A 12,085-nucleotide genomic window follows, 5' to 3' on the forward strand; every position below is an offset into this window, starting at 1 on the left:
AAAGCCCAGAGACTGTTTGATAATATTGAGATCAAAGGAGGAAAGGGATAAGATTTTGGGCCTACACTACGGAAAGTCACTGGACATCTTGGATAAAAGAATTGAGTTCTACAAAGATATTCCTAAACAACTGCTGGACCTTAGATCCGCCTACTTTGAACTGGTTAAACTGCTTAGGAGCAATTCAATTATCTTTAGGTGGGAATTTCCCCAAGGATTATCTTTCACCTTCAGAGGGAAGAAGGTTAAAATTAGAACACTGGAAGATAGAGACAAATTTCTGACCACATACGGAGAGGACCTTCAAAAAGGAATTGAACTACCTTTTGGGCCTGGAGCACCGGCGGTACCGGCACTCTTGGAACCTGAAGACCCAGCGAACAAGATACCACCCCTGGAAAAATAACTAGATTATTTCAGGATGTCTCTGCAACTTCTGAGCTGGAACATAAATGGCTGTAACATTCCGGAAAAAAGGAGGAAAATATTTCATATATTAAAAAAAGGAACAATTGGACATTATTTGCCTGCAAGAAACACATGTGACTAGGCTCCATAGAAAAGTGCTAACAAACAAAAGACTGGGCCAGGAATTTATATCTTCGGACAGAGTAAAGAAGAGAGGCGTGGTCATTTATGCAAAAGAGAGCCTGTCACCTAAATTTCTATTTAAAGATGAACATGGAAGAATTTTGGCAATCGAGATACAACATCAAGGAGAGAAATTTTTGATATTAGGAATTTACGTGCCAAATGAGGGGAAATCGGAATTTTATAAGAAGTTGCATGAGACCATGCTGGACTATCTGGACTACAACAACATCATTTTGATGGGAGATATGAACGGGGTCATATCAACCAACATGGATAAGTCACAAAGTCAAAATGTTACAAAGGATGGCAGATTACCAAAGACCTTTTTCGAAATGACAGACAATATGGACTTGATTGATATCTGGAGGATAAAGAACCCCTTGGGAAGAGAGGGAACATTCTTCTCTGAAGCCCAACTGACTTGGACAAGAATCAACCAAATATGGATATCCAGAGGTCTGGCACCCAAGATTAGAAAGGTGGAAATCTGCGCAAAGACCTGCTCCGACCATAATGCAGTAAAAATGGACATGACACTAATACCAACCGGCTCCTTTAGATGGAAGATGAATGACAATTTGTTTAGAGATCAGGAGATTGTTGAGAAGGCCCAAAAAGCCTTGAAGGACTATTTTGAGATAAACATGAACACTACGGTGGAAAAAAGAACTATCTGGGACGCAAGTAAGGCTGTAATGAGGGGGTTCTTGATACAACAGAATGCTGTAAAGAAAAGGAGACAAAATGAGAGGAAAGATAAGATATTGGAGAAAATTAAAGAATTGGAGAAGTTAAGATCAAATCCGAAGTCACAGCCGATCCTGAGAGAAATCAAACTTCACCAAACACAATATTCTAAATTGATAAACCAGGAAATAGAGTGGAAGATTAAATTAATGAAACAAAAAACTTTTGAATCGGCAAATAAATGTGGGAAACTGCTAGCTTGGCAGTTGAAGAGGAGACAAAAATTAAATACAGTTACAAATTTAGAAATTGAAGGAAGAAACATTCAGAACCCTGTGGAGATCAGAAAGTGCTTCCAGAGATATTTCAAAAGATTATATACTCAAGGGCCGCAAGATGAGGTTGAGATTAAACAATTTTTGGAAAAAAATGGACTAAAAAGATTGTCACAAGAAAATAGATCAATCCTGAATTGCAAAATAACAAGACAAGAGATTGAACAAGCCATTCAAAACATGCAATTGGGCAAATCCCCAGGGCCAGATGGGTTGACCTCCAAGTACTACAAGACATTAAAAGACTATCTGATACAACCACTGATGGAGGTCAGCAATGAAATTATGGAGGGGAAGAAGGCGCCGGAATCGTGGAAAGAAGCTTTTATCACATTGATACCAAAATCGGAAGCTGAAAAGACACAACTCAAGAACTATCGTCCCATCTCCCTTTTAAATGTGGATTACAAAATATTTGCAGACGTTTTGGCAAGTAGACTCAAAAAAGTATTAAATGAAGTAATTCATAAAGACCAGGCAGGCTTTCTCCCAGGTAGACACTTGTTTGCTAACACAAGGAATATCATTGACATTTTGGAACTTTTGCAAACAGACATAAATACAAAAGCAGTGTTAATTTTTATAGACGCGGAGAAGGCCTTTGACAATATCTCTTGGAAATTTATGAAGGGAAATTTAAAAGAAATGGGAGTGGGACGGGGTTTTGAGAATGGGATTGATGCAATATATTCAGAACAAAAAGCTAAATTGATAGTTAACAATGTGGTTTCAGAAGAGTTTAAAATTGAAAAAGGAACACGACAAGGCTGCCCCATTTCCCCTTTGCTATTTATTTCGGTTCTGGAGGTGCTCTTGAACATGATCAGAGGGGATCGGTTGGTGGAAGGAATCCAGGTCGGAGCGAAACAATACAAACTTAAAGCTTTTGCAGATGACCTAGTTTTGACTTTGCAGGAGCCAGAATCTAGTACGAAAAGAGTGTTACAATTGATTCAAGACTTTGGTCGGGTGGCGGGATTTAAATTAAACAAACAGAAAACTAAGGTGTTGGGAAAAAATTTGACAGATATAGAGTCGGAACGGTTTCAGAGAGAGACAGAACTAACTGTGGTTAAAAAAGTAAAGTACCTAGGGGTAAACATAACAGCAAAAAATCTGAGTCTTTTTAAGGATAACTATGAAAAATGTTGGTCTGAAATTAAAAGAGACTTAGACAGTTGGACAAAATTGAAACTTTCTCTGTTAGGCCGAATTGCCGCTATTAAGATGAATGTACTGCCAAAAATGTTGTTTTTGTTTCAAACACTACAGATTGTGGACAAGACGGAGTGCTTCCGGAAGTGGCAGAGAGACATCTCTAAGTTTGTCTGGCAGGGCAAAAAGCCCAGAATTAAGTTTAAGATATTAACTGACGCGAAAGAAAGAGGGGGCTTTGCCCTGCCAGACCTAAAGTTGTACTATGAGGCCGCAGCTTTCTGCTGGCTAAAAGACTGGCTACTTCTCGAGGACACTGACGTTCTGGACTTGGAAGGTTTTAACAATGCTTTTGGATGGCATGCATACTTATGGTATGACAAGGTTAAGATCAATAAGGCCTTTAAGAATCATATTGTCAGAAAAGCAGTGTTTAATGTCTGGACAAAATATAAAGACTTATTGGAAAATAAAACTCCAAGGTGGCTTTCACCGCTGGAAGCTAAGGCCCGGAAAAAACCCAATATGGAGGTCAAATGGCCAAAATATTGGGAAATACTAGAAAAAGATGGAGACAATTGGAAATTGCAGAGTTTGGAGAAAATGAAGGATAAAGTGCGAGACTGGTTACACTACGCTCAGATTAAAGAAGTTTTTAAAAATGACAAAAAGTTAGGGTTCCAGGTGGAGAAATCGAAATTGGAAACAGAACTGTTAGAACCTAAGACTAAGGTACTTTCAAGAATGTATAACTTGCTGTTAAAATGGAACACACAAGATGAAATGGTTAAATCGGCTATGATAAAGTGGGCACAGGATATTGGGTACAACATTATGTTTGAGGACTGGGAAAGGTTGTGGACCACTGGGTTGAACTTCACTGCATGTAATGCTTTGAAGGAAAATGTAATGAAAATGATATATAGATGGTACATGACCCCAGTCAAGCTTGCAAAGATATACCATGTGTCTGATAATAAATGTTGGAAGTGTAAAGAAGCTGAAGGAACATTTTTTCACCTCTGGTGGACTTGCCCTAGAGTGAAGGTTTTCTGGGAAATGATTTATAATGAACTGAAAAAGGTATTTAAGTATACTTTCCCCAAGAAACCAGAGGCCTTCCTCCTGGGTATTGTCGGCCAGAGGGTGATAAAGAAGGACAGAACTTTCTTCCTGTATGCAACAATGGCAGCAAGGATACTCATCGCTAAGCACTGGAAAACCCAAGATCTACCCACACTGGAAGAATGGCAGATGCAACTGATAGACTATATGGAATTGGCTGAGATGACTGGCAGAATCCGAGACCTGGGAGAGGAGAGGGTTGAAGAAGACTGGAAGAAATTTAGGATTTATTTACAAAAACATTGTAATTTAATTGGGTGTTAAGAAGGATGCCAGATCATAAACAATTGAGCACCACTAAATTAGACGTAATCTGGATGATAAATGAGATTGAGGAAAATATAATTTTTTTGGAGAATTATTAGACTAAATTAAATGAATGAGACTTAAGAATGTAAACAAGTTGATAAATTGCTGGAAAAAGTTTTACAATGATGCAAGTGGGAGCGGGGGATGTGAGGGAGTCCAAAGAAGCTCTGAAAATATGTTATGACACATGTCTTATTGTTTATTATTTGTGCACTTTTGTATTTAAAAAATCTCAATAAATATTAAAAAAAAATGAAAACAGACAGTGTATGTGTGTGTGCATATATATTTATATATATGAAAAAGCAACAGAAGATGACAAATAAGTCTTTTGCACAACTGGCAACAACTCAAAGGGGCAGGTCCTATGTGGAGTATGGCTTCCTACTGTGAAGGAAACTTCTACTGATCTGCTTTAAATTACTCTAAAGATGACCAGGCTGCATTTCAACATGTTGGAATAGGTGAATTCTGCATTGCCCTAGTGTAGGGTTTGCAGACACAAAAATTGTTGAGCTTTTTTTTGGTTGCCATATTTCAAGAGGTAAACATGCAGAACATGTATATATATTTTAAAACCCAAAATCCCGAACAATTGCTTTAAAATGTATAATTCCCCCAGATGGGCATTTAGGACTGCGAAAAGAGGAACTCCTGGAGGTATGTGAATCCTACGTAGTGCCAATCCTACGCATGGCTACGTAATGCCACACCTGCATGGCCTGAAGGTTGCTCTCTTCCAGTAGGTGAGGTGGTGGCTGTGATGATCTCAAAACCCTGAGGTTGTCAATTTGGCACATTAGTAGCACAGTGGTCAGTTCAGAGCAGACCAAACAAGTTGCTATGGGCAGCTGCAGATTCTACGGGGAGGAGAGCAGTGTGAATGGCAACGAACCACACGGCACGATGAGCATGTTATGTGGGGCCAGCTCGCTTCTGAGGGCATAAATGCCAATTTTGACAAGCAGAGAATCTCCCTTCTTCTCTGAGCCATCCTTCCCATTCCTCATCGCAATTTGTTGGCATGGATTTGTCCATTGTACAGGAACATGCACGCATGTTGCCAGTCCTCTACGCCAACTTCTCCAGAAGAGGCTGTGTGTCTGTTCACCTCCCTCCCTTTTAACTCTTGCAAGTCTGGTTCTGGTCCCGAAAGCCAGGCCAAATCTGCAGCAGCTCCTCTGGCCCGTAGTGATGCACCACCACCACCTTGGAGAACTGGCACTTCTCATACTTGACTTTGTACACGTTGAAGAGACCCCAGGGGCTGTTTGTCACACTGATGCCCAGCTCATGCAGGCAGATTCCCATGAAGGCATCTTCCATGTTAATGACCCTGATGGTCTTTGCTACCTGGTAGATCTTCTTGGCCAGATCCCCAGAGAACACATACCCTGGGCCTGCGCAGTAGGGCGGGTAGGTCTCATTGGGGTACACCTCCCGTGGCACATACCACTTGGAGGCCTTTTCATGCACAGGCTTTGCATTCCTATAGATGTGACCTGTCATGTAGTTCTTCTTGGGTGGCAGGTGAGGCTGCAGCAGGTGGGACACCATGTAGTTCACATTGAGAAAGATGTCACTGTCTGCCTTCACCACGTAGGTGGCATTGGGGCAGAACTTGCTTATCCATTCCATGCCCATCAGAGTCTTCAGGGTAAGGTTGTTGTAGGTATCCAGGAAGTCCTGCTGAATAATATCTTTGTGGATGGAACTCTCTTCTTCCAAAAGGTCCTGGAGCAGGAATCCAAATTTTGGGTGGACACCCGTCAGAAAGAGACAAAGAATGGAAATCCCAGGCACCGAGCTCTCGTTGCCCCACGTCTGCCGGATGGCCTGCCTCGTGGCAAAATCCTGGGGCTCAGTTATCACCAGCAGGATCAAGAAAGGGCTCCTCTCCAGGCATTTCTTTGGCTCGTTGAGAAGGAACATATAATCAGTGGAATAGACAACCTCCAAGGGATGCTGCTTGGCCACTGGTGGTGGTGGTGAAATCAGACCAGAGGGCTTGGTCTCCTTTGTCCTCTCCAGTGCAGATTCCCATTCAAATACCATGGCACTCTTACGATCGCGTGCGGAATTTGGGCCGCCCTTGAGCTTGATGTTGGGCGGCGAGGAAATCATCACAGGAGACTCCCATTTGTTCTTCGCAACAATTAGGAAAAGTAAAATAGAGCAGAAGAGGACCACAGTGGGCAAATTCTGCAGCTTGGTCATGAACATCTTCCTGGCACCTTCACTGTATGTGAGCTGGGAGAGATCCTGGCCACCTCTGTCCTGTTTCCAATGACAACCTGCAAAAGAGGAGCCCAGTGAAAGGGAGGTGAATTCTGTGTTCTCTCTCTCTCTCTCTCTCTCTCTCTCTCTGTGTGTGTGTGTGTGTGTGTGTGTATGTGTGTGCGTGCGCAATCTGTTTCTGGAAGGAAGATATGCACTCTCGGGGATTGGCATTATTCACTCAACCCATCTATTTACAGATCCATTGGAATCCAAATAAAGTGTTATATGAGTTTGTGGGTGCCAGTCTCCTGAATTCCTAGATCCAGTAAGTGTTAAACTATAAGCCAGACCAGCTTCCTGATGAGGTGATGAAGAAAACAAAGGGAAGGGGCTCTGTCTGGGACAGCAAATGGGTGGGGCCCCTCCCCCAGCCTCCCCCAGCTAGAAAGACAAAGTTAAAGTTTGGGGGACTGTGGTGTGAACTAGAGGGAAAGTTGCGGGCTGGAAAGGCACAGAGGCAGAGCATGATGTTTGATTTCTGCTGGGATCCAAAGCTGTGGCTACAGGAGAAACTATAACTTCTTTTCTTTTTTTCACAATAATATTTATTATTTTCCATATATGAACATAACAAAAAAGAAAAAAATGAGTGAAACCGAAAAAAGAAAATGAGTGAAACCGAAAAAAGAAAAAAAGACAAGGAAAGAAACCGAAAAAAGAAAAAAAGACAAGGAAAAAAGAATATAAAACATACAATACAAGAAATCATCACTTGACTAAAACTTAATTAATTAATTAACACCCATCTTCATATACATATTATTTGACTTCTTCAAATCTCTTCCATCTGAATTTCTTAGTAATTATATATAGCAGTTTCGAATATCATTATTTCATAAACCATATCACAGTCATAATCATATTTCCTAACTTTTCCTACATTTTCTTATTTATATATTTAATCCCAATTTAATCCTAGGCCTAATTGATTCTTTCAGGTGATTACATATCTGCAGTGATCATGGAGCCCAAGAAAGTAAAATCTCTCACTGCCTTATAGGTAAAGGTAAAGGTACCCCTGCCCGTATGGGCCAGTCTTGACAGACTCTGGGGTTGTGCGCCCATCTCACTTAAGAGGCCAGGGGCCAGCGCTGTCCGGAGACACTTCCGGGTCACGTGGCCAGCGTGACAAAGCTGCATCTGGCCAGAGCCAGAGCCAGAGCCAGAGCCAGAGCCGCACACGGAAACGCCGTTTACCTTCCCGCTGGTAAGCGGTCCCTATTTATCTACTTGCACCCGGAGGTGCTTTCGAACTGCTAGGTTGGCAGGCGCTGGGACCGAGCAGCGGGATTCGAACCGCCGACCTTTCGATAGGCAAGCCCTAGGCGCTGAGGCTTTAAACTGCCTTACATGTTCCCAAATACTTTAGTTATCAAAGGGAAACGTTGAAGCTAGCAAAGTTGCAAATCAGATTTTGCTTCATTAGTCTAATTCTCCCCAAACTTCAGGCATCATTTCCTCTGGGTTAGACAATAAAAGCACAATTTCATGTGAGAACAAAGTGATCATCTGGACTTTAGCCTTGTATATCAACACTCCAATACTTTACATTGTGTTTTTTTGGTGCTGTTAAGGGTTCAATGGAAAGAGCAAATAATAGTGGATACCCTTATTTATTTATTTAATTTCTATACCGCTTTATATTTTTAATAAAAATCTCAAAGTAGTTTACAGCGTATTAAATCAATAAAACAACAGCCGGACGATGTTTCTCCGGCCTCATGAGGAGCCTCTTTTGTAGGGCTGGTGAGTCTGGGCCTCACCCCCTAGGCCAGGGGGACAGGGCCTTGCAGGGAGCGGCAACAGGCAGCCCTGTTTAGGAAAGTTTTTAATGACTGATGTTTCAATGTATTTTTAACCTTCTGTTGGAAGCCACTCAGAGTGGCTGGAAAAACCCAACCAGATGGGCGGGGTAGATATAATAAATAACAGCAACAACAACAACAATGTATTTATACCCAGCCCTCCCCAGCCAAGACCGGGCTCAGGGCGCAAACAACCAATAATAAAAACAAGTTGAATGAATACAACTTAAAAACAAGATTAAAATACAACATTAAAACATTAAAATGCAGGCTCATCACAGGAGGAGAAAGGAAAAAGAAAGAGGGGGAGGGAATCAAATTGGCTCCAAGCCAAAGGCCAGGTGGAACAACTCTGTCTTACAGGCCCTGCGGAAAGAAATCAGATCCTGCAGGGCCCTGGTCTCATGAGGCAGAGCGTTCCACCAGGCCGGAGCCAGTGTTGAAAAGGCCCTGGCTCTGGTTGAAGCCAACACCACTAGTGTGTTGCTATTTATGGACCTTGAGGCTCTCCGTGGGGCATACTGGGAGAGGCGGTCCCGTAGGTACGAGGGTCCTAGGCCGTGAAGGGCTTTAAAGGTCAAAAGCAGCACCTTAAATCTGACCCTGTACTCCACCGGGAGCCAGTGCAGCTGGAAAAGCACTGGGTGAATATGCTCCCATGGCAGGGACCCCGTGAGGAGCCTCGCTGCAGCATTCTGCACCCGCTGGAGTTTCTGGGACAGCTTCAAGGGCAGCCCCGCGTAGAGCGAATTACAGTAGTCAAGCCTGGAGGTGACCATCGCATGGATCACTGTTTCCATATAATAATAATAATAATTCACCTCTTCAGTATGGCTGGTGGGCCTCACCCCCTAGACCAGGTGGAAAGGGCCTTGCAGGGAGCAGCCTTCATGCCTCACAGCTGGGCGATGTTCCTCCAGCCTCATGAAGGCAGCCCTCTTTAGGGAAGTTTTTAATGACAGATGTTTTAATGTATTTTTAACCTTCTGTTGGAAGCCGCTTAGAGTGGCTGGGGAAACCCAGCCAGATGGGCGGGGTTTAAATTAATAATAATAATAATAATAATAATAATAATAATAATAATAATAATTCACCTCTTCAGGAGGGCTGGTGAGGGCCTTGCAGGGAGCGGCCTTCATGCCTCACAGCCAGGCAATATTCCTCCGGCATCATGAAGGCAGCCCTCTTTGGGGAACTTTTTAATGACAGATGTTTTAATGTATTTTTACCCTTCTGTTGGAAGCTACTCAGAGTGGCTGGGGAAACCCAACCAGATGGGCGGGGTAGATAGGTAGATAGATAGATAGATAGATAGATAGATAGATAGATAGATAGATAATTCACCTCTTCAGTAGGGCTGGTGAGTGTGGGCCTCACCCCCTAGGCCAGGTGGAAAGGGCCTTGTGGGGAGCAGCCTTCATGCCTCACAACCAGGCGATGTTCCTCCGGCCTCATGAGGGGCCTCTTCGGTAGAACAGAGCAACAGGAGCTCACCCCTTCATGTGCATTCAAACTGCCAACCTTCTGACTGGCAAGCCCAAGAGGCTCTGTGGTTTAAACCACAGCGCAACGCACGTTCCTTTTCTAGACCTGATAGGAACCATCAGCCAGGATTGCCAGGCAAATGCCTTCTGTTGTCTCTATCCCAGAGAAGGTGCCTGCCTCACTTGTTCCTGCAACGTCCCAAAGATGGCTGTGGCATAGCTTCTCCCTGAAATACCCATGTGGACATCCGTGAGCATATCTGTCACTGCACTTTTGTTTGAAGTGCTGCAACTCAGCAACCTAAACAGAGGAAGATGGAAACATTTTCTGGATTCCCTGTTTAGCATCATTATTTGCTGCTGAAGATGTTGCACGAAGCTTCTCACACGATGGAATATTGCTGTAAACACGATGGAATATTGCTGTTGAGCTGTGTGCAATGTATTTTTTAAAATCGAAACTATATTTATTATATTTTCAGCCATTTTGAAGGGCATACTGCCAAAAAGCAGCTTTTTTTGGTTTAACTTTAACTAAATCTCTTAGCTTGCATTTGCACCAGCTCTAGTCAGCATTACCCCTTCCCTTTTTCCAGTAAAAGAAAAGGCAAAAGTGTCAAAGTACTCAAAATGCCTGATTTTGGCACTAGGTGTTGCTATGGTGTCAGAAGCTGGACTGCTCTTCTCACCTCTTTCCCCCTTTAGGAAAATTCCCTCCATCAACTCACTTCAGTTTGTCTTGGATGCCTACATTTTTTAGCCTTTGCCCCCTCTGCACCAACAAACATGGCTGAGTATGGCCAAATAAAACAAGCACTGTTCTAAAATCAAAGCCCTGCAAAGTCCTTGCTGTTCTGGTTTCTGTGATGGCCTGGGATTCGGATGCTGACCTGAGGAATCCCAGCCCGCACAGGATTCCCCGCCTCCAGAACCAGCTAAGCCGGGGCTGGGGCTTGAACCTGAAGGGTCCTCACCTGTGCTGGTACCAGCTGAGTCTGCTCTGGCTCCTGAGGTGATGGAGGACCCATTGCCTGCAGGTCCTCCATTCTCAGCCCCGTCAGGGGAAGCTGAGGTTGCCTCTGGGTCCGGTAACCCTCCAGCTTCTCCTTAGCTGCTGAGGGTCAGGGCAGAGAGGCGGAGGGAACTAAGTTCCCGCAGGAGGAGTGCTCGCCTCCAGGCCAGGAGAGGTGAGTCACCTGTGGACCGGGGCCGCCCTGCGCATCGGGACAGATAAAAGCCAGCTAGCCCCAGTCCCAAGTTGCGGGAGCAACGTTGTTAGTAGCCTGTTCCTGACTGCACCCTGTCCTGCCTCTCTGCCGGAGCTCCTGACCTCACCTGACTCGCTGCCTTGGACCCAGCATCAGCTTTGACGGACTGCCTCCATACTGCACCTTCGACCTCGGACTGGACTCGGACCTCGCCTCTCGGTTAGCCCACGGGACCAGCACAGCTTCTGGGATAGCTGCACAGCCTGCATTCGCTCCATAAGACGCACACATAATATAATGTCTCTTAACTCTTGAGTTGTTTCTTAATTGTTTCATTTGATTATTTGTATTTTCTTTGTACTGGTTCTTTAATCTCAATCTCCTTGTATTTGTATTGTTACTTTGCACTATACCTTTAAACTTGATACGGAAGGGGGGGGCATGTCTTCTTCACCTTCTTCTTCGCTACAATATATCCATTTATTTCCAATTGTCAATGTCAAAAGGGACTAAAATCTATAAAATTCATAGAAAATCAACGTGCCAGTTTGCTCAGTTTCTCTAGGACTCCATCACACCTCCCCTGTCCAGCATAATCCCTCAAGCAAGGTGTTAAGACCCTAATCCTGTCAAATCGCTCTGATCAGCCTTTCCTCCAGGCAATGTCAGGTGGCAGACTATGCATATTTGGGACCATTGTTTTCTCATCCCCAGGAAGTGTTTATCTGTGCATATCTCCAGCTCTGCATATTCCCCCCTCCCTCCTCCATATGTTAATCTGTGTAACCCAACCTCCCTTTAATATATTCATGATGTAATCTGTGTAACCAAACCTCTCTTTAATGTATTCATGACGTGTTTTGCACTGTATTCTGGGACATGGAGGGAGTTTCAAAAACTCATGTCACCCCTTTCTCACTGTTCAATCTCGCCTTGAACCTGTTGCGCAATAAACTTGGATCTCCTGCTGCTTGCTCCTGTCTCCGGCTGAGCTCATTTTCCTCCGCAGGGACCCACGGACTTAGTCCGATGAGCTGGGTGGCAGAGCAGCCTCGCACCCAGATTTTGCCGTAACAGATGGCGCCCAACGTGGGGCTTTGCGG

General features: G+C 43.8%; 1 long non-coding RNA gene and 2 pseudogenes across 3 annotated transcripts in view; 1 reads left to right on the top strand and 2 right to left on the bottom strand.

Moving 5' to 3' along the window:
• The window catches only part of LOC307206404 (beta-1,3-galactosyltransferase 1 pseudogene), a 102,129-nt pseudogene that overhangs the window by 22,059 nt on the left and 67,985 nt on the right, over positions 1–12,085 (top strand). The gene's annotated exons all lie outside the window — the stretch shown is intronic.
• On the bottom strand, positions 4,474–6,440 carry LOC307205938 (beta-1,3-galactosyltransferase 1 pseudogene; annotated as a pseudogene). Its single transcript has one exon. The product of its transcript is annotated as a beta-1,3-galactosyltransferase 1 pseudogene (transcript).
• On the bottom strand, positions 8,215–10,649 carry LOC307206615. The gene is made up of 4 exons (XR_013834419.1): positions 9,635–10,649; positions 9,385–9,473; positions 9,134–9,226; positions 8,215–8,243 (listed from the first exon to the last, which is right to left on the bottom strand). It is a non-coding gene; the product is annotated as an uncharacterized lncRNA (long non-coding RNA).

The sequence above is a fragment of the Podarcis cretensis genome (assembly GCF_951804945.1).
Source record: "Podarcis cretensis genome assembly, chromosome: 17".
NCBI classification, from domain to species: domain Eukaryota; kingdom Metazoa; phylum Chordata; class Lepidosauria; order Squamata; family Lacertidae; genus Podarcis; species Podarcis cretensis.